This window comes from Chrysochloris asiatica, unplaced genomic scaffold (genome assembly GCF_000296735.1).
Source record: "Chrysochloris asiatica unplaced genomic scaffold, ChrAsi1.0 scaffold00121, whole genome shotgun sequence".
Taxonomy (NCBI): Eukaryota; Metazoa; Chordata; class Mammalia; order Afrosoricida; family Chrysochloridae; genus Chrysochloris; species Chrysochloris asiatica.
Genome location: NW_006408639.1, coordinates 7,506,017 through 7,511,213, shown reverse-complemented (window position 1 = coordinate 7,511,213; position 5,197 = coordinate 7,506,017). Strand labels below are relative to the sequence as shown.

Genomic DNA, 5,197 nt, shown 5'->3' with positions numbered 1-5,197 from the left:
GTGAGTGAGTGAAGGCTTACCTCTTAGAGTTCTAGTGTCAAGTTTAGTTCCTTCCTTAACTTCAAATACAGGAATAATTTTTAATGAAGCAAAATTTAAGTTATCTCTTAAGATTAACTCACTAAAAGGGTTATTTCTTAAGAAAATATAGACTAAACTGCAGAGAATTACAGGATTAATGTGTACTTGGAATCTTTGTAGAGTACAGATAATCAATGCTCTTATTTGCTAACTGAAAAGCTGTTGTTTCAACCCCAGCCAGCAGCACCAGGAAGAAAGAACGGGTGATCTAGTTCCAAAATATCAGCCACTGGAAACTGTGGAGCACAGTTCTACTCTGACGTGCTTCTCTGGGTCCACCGTAAGTCAGAACTGACTTGACGGCATCAAGTTTAATATGCACCTTCAAAGTTTTCTGTAGGTTTTTAGGTTTAAGGGGACACAATTTAAGCTATGGGATCTTCAAATGGTTACAACAGTGAGAAAATACACTTTAATGGTGGTTTCTCATCACTTTAAAGTATATTTAAATGATAAGAAGGACAAAATTTGAAAACAAGACCAGAAAATTGGAATGGTTTTCTTGGAGAATTAAGTAATGTTAAGTGGTTAGTTTCAAGGAGCTCTGGTAGCGTAGTGGTTACGAATCGGGCTGCGAACCACAAGGTCAGCGGTTCGAAACTGTCAGCTGTTCTGCTGGAGAAAGATGAGGCGTTCTGCTCCCGTAAAGATTTACAGTACCGGAAACCCTGTACAGGGTCGCTATGAGTCGGAACCGATTCCACAGCACACAGCCACCACCAAGTAGTTAGTTTCAGCATGTTTGTATAAAATGAGAATAAGTAACTCCTTTGCCCTTAAGAGTTTTCAAACCTCACCACTCTAACATCTATCGATTGGGAAATATTACCATCAACAAGAGCTTAGTAATTAGTTTTTTGTATCCGTTTAAATGCTCACAGAAATGCTAGAAATGAATTTGGGTGGTTTATGGAACACTATTCCAGATGCTGAGTACCAGAGTTTGGGAATGATCTCAAGAATAAATCAGACACCGAGCTTCTGCTAATGACTACATATTCTAATGGGGAGATGTGTGCTGTTCGTAGATGATCTCGTGTAGAGCAGAAACTGATTAAGTGCAATAAAGGAAGCAGACATAAAACACTAGGAGCATTCAAAGGATGAAAACAGGACCTCGGGCGAAGTAAAAATGGGTGTTTTTCAAGGCTGTGGAGCTGTGGATGGTATTGGGGATGCACAGATGGGCATCTGAAGTGAAGGAAGAGTAAGTTGTGTGCAAAGCTTTGGTGTCCTGCAGGCAGCTTGTCTGCAGCCAATCAGGTACATTTCTTTCCAAATACAATTTCAGAGGCATCATGTTGATAACTTAAAATTGACCATGGTGGAAGTAATTACACCACGGAAATTGGCAGACACTATAAAGCAGAATTGATCTGTGTGAGATCTGACTATAAAGCATTGACCAATAGACTCGTAAAGGCACCAAAGGAGCAGACCAGGAACAGATACTAGAATGGGTACTTGGACTAGGTATTCAGTTTGAGTATTATTTAAGTTATGCCAAGAGATGAACGGAAACCAAGACAGAAGGGTAGGATGGTGCCAGTGGTATCACTCGGGTTGGTGCCACCCACCATGTACCTCCTCCTACACCAGACCACACGGAATCAGTACAAGTGTGGTTGTTAAGTGCTGTTACATTGGTTCCAACCCATTGCAACCCTGCACAGGGTTTCGGAGGAGCTGTTGGTGGGTTTGAACTGTTGTCCTTATGGTTATTAGTCCAGTATTTACCCTACAGCACAACATCAGGAATCATTAATAATGTTTAGCAGCAATTTTAATCATAGAATATTATGCAATAAATATTGCCCTAACGTTCATAAATGTGTTATTTCTAAGATTATATACCTACTAACAAAAAAACATGTTTTGTAAAACCATTCCACGTTGAATTACTACAGTACAGATCATTACATTAGTCATAAATGAATGGAAACCTTTTTTGATATTTCACCTTTTCCAATAATGACTACTTTATTCTTTAAAAAGGTGTTGATATATTATTAATTGTTGCAACTAATTGTGATTGTCACAACTGTAAACATGTAAGTTTTGTAGCAAAAAGGGGTGAGTGGTCGATCTTAACAGTCCCAGAGTGGAGGACCCTGTGACCATCAAGGGAGAGGAGTGGGGGCAGAGTGTAGGACCCTATCCAGAGAAGCTGCAGTGCCAAAGATGATGACATGGAGATACGGAGCAGCTAAGGACTCTCGACTCATGGAGGGAGAGGGGTTGTGTGCTGGTGGCCTGGGAGTGGGGGCACAGCTTGCTGGGTATGCCCTTTGGCTGTTTGAATGACTGTATATTCCTTTTTTGGTGCACACCCCAAAAAACCCAGAGAGAATAGAAGCAAATACTGCTGAATGAAGAAGCACACAGGGGATTGCAATCATTGCAATGAAATGAATCCAACTGTAATCATTGCAATGAAACGAATACAGTAGGTTGAGTATAAAACTCATGTTCCCCCATGTAAACTATTACTCAATTCACAATAAAGACTTAAAAAAATCCAGGTACTAAAAACAGTATTGATATTAGATTCACAAATACTAATTATAACAGTGTTCTAACTAAAACACCAAAACCTTTGACAAAATGGTTAGTTAAGTGCCCTGGAGTCAGTTCCGACTCTTAATGACCCTGTATATGTATGCAAGGAGCAGCTGGTGGGTTTGAACAGCAGAACTTGTGAATTAGCAACTATAAAAATACTGGTAGTGACTGCAGGATTGGTGACCCAGACCCCCAGAAGCTCGGCCACCACACCAGGGAATAGAGGAGACTGTGTGGGGCTTTTTTTTTTTTTTTCAGACTCACCGCGGGACAGCTGGGAAGCTGTTGACCCCTGCCAGGAGGCTTATACAGGATTTCAAGTGGTTGTAAGAAAACCCACCTGTGGGTGTTAGTAGGGCAACATCTGAAAACTACATCATGCAGTGGAATGCAGTTATATTTGAACCAGAAGGGGCATTCTTGGAAGATGGTACTTTCTATAAATTAGTAATAGAATTTTCTGAAGAATATCCAAATGATGGTAGTATATGTTCAGATACCCTTCAAAACTGATGGAGTCCAACACATGCTGCATCTTCTATTTTAATATCAGTTACCTCTCTGCTGGATGATCCAACTCCAAATAGTCCAGCCAATAGCCATGCGGTTTTATCGGGAAAACAAACAAGAATATGAAAAAAGAGTTTCGACCATTATTGAGCAAAACTGGAATGATTCATAATAGACCACTGGTCTGTTCATCTTTTTCACCACTGTTGTGTATATATATATATAAGTCAACTCTCAGTGAAAAGGCTAACAGGTTTTAAGTGCCACGAGTTTTAAAAATTCTGGAGGGAAAAAAAAATTCCTTCAGTTTAGAACTTATAAAAGCTGTATTTTGACTAATGTACAGTTGAACAGTTGATTGCATGGTGTAAACTAATGTATTGTTACATAAGCTTGTAATATATCCTGTTTGTATTTATTTTCAAGTGTATAATGTTGATGGGTCATTCTCATGACAGAATACATACATTTTGTAAGTCTGTAACAACAAAAGACACTCTGGTAGCAGTGAAAACAACAGCGCATGCTTTTAGTTTGTGATCCAAAGCTACTGGTGATCTGAAACAGGATAATGACAATTCTGACCAGAGCACATTAGAAAATTCAAAAGGTAAATTAGCATAGTGTTTGTTGGCTTTGTAGGTATGTCGACACATGTACGGTGGGCTTGCCGAACATGATTTTGTTGTGAGAACTAACTCCAGAGATATTTTATATAAAATAATACATTTCTACAGAAACATGCACAAAAATTGTATAGAGCTATTTTGGTGTCAACCCCTCAAACCGTGTCAGCTGGTGAGGTCCACACCCCCACGTCGTCCTGGTGAAACCACCCCGGATTGTACCTAGCCATGGAGGACCTTCGATGCTTTCAAAAGAGATTTTCTCTCATTTATTATACTTGTCAAGGGCATAGTAGAAAGCAGGTGGCAAATTCTAAAGGGAGTGGACGAAGGCTGCTTTATAATGGGGCAATTTACAAAGCCTGAGCAAGATTAAGGTGAACTCACAAAGGAAGGTCAAGCACTCTTAGAGCTAGCTACCATGGAAGCTGACCCCAACCGAAGCCAATGGACAAAAGCACACTGATCCCATCTGACTCCCAGGGTACAGCGCAAAGCGGAGAAAGGACGAGAGCACATCTGTGGGTAGGAAGCATGAAGACCATGCAGCACAATTTCATCATCAGTGAGGAACTACTAAATCTCTTTACACAGAGGAACTATGGGATCATTTCTGTAATTCAGGAAGATTAATCTGCCAGCTGTGTGTAAAACAGAGTGCAGACGTAACACAACGGATATACGAAAATCTATTAAGAAGCACTTCTGTAAGCTAGAGGGGAGGCAGTGGGAGTGGGAGTTGGGTGGGCTCAGATAATAGGATCAGAATAGAAAGGCCATATTTTAAATAAGCAGAAGTAGAGAAACATCTATTAGATACTACAGGTGATCAGATGTCAAGAAACAAGAGAAGGAAGAGTTAAACATAATGCCAAGGTACTGAACCTAGGTATCAGCCACCCACCGGATGACCTGATTCCCCCAAACAGGGCAGGGACTTACAAGGGCAGGAGCTCACTTTGGAACTGGAATGATGAGCTTCTACCTGCATGACTGGAGGGTGGGAAGAGGGAGGCTGGAGTACTTCTCCACTTGATTTTCTCCATGCTGAGTTATAGTTTGGCAGTGATTTGCTCTTCTGCAGAAGACTATGATGTCTCTTGTACAGCTCTAGTTCTCAGAGAATCCTAGCGATCACTGCCTCCTCATGTCTCTTCAGGGGTGATGTGATCTTTCAGGGTTAAAATGTCCAGCAGGCATTTGGAAATGTGGTATTGGAATCTGAGTAGCGTATAGCTGGAGAGCAATTTGAGGGTTTCTCATAAAGATCTATTGTAAGCCTGAAGCTCTCAAGGGGCATGGAAAAAAAAACAGGCTAGGAAAGTCAGAGATTTACTACCACAGAGCACAGAACCACCAGGAAGGATAACATGTTAATTTCTTGCTGAAATTAACAGACTCTGACGCCACAGTCTCCT

The 5,197-nt window shown here is 40.7% G+C and overlaps 1 pseudogene; it reads left to right on the top strand.

Moving 5' to 3' along the window:
• The first annotated feature begins 1,402 nt into the window (after positions 1–1,402).
• On the top strand, positions 1,403–3,325 carry LOC102841496 (annotated as a pseudogene).
• The last annotated feature ends 1,872 nt before the right edge of the window (positions 3,326–5,197 follow it).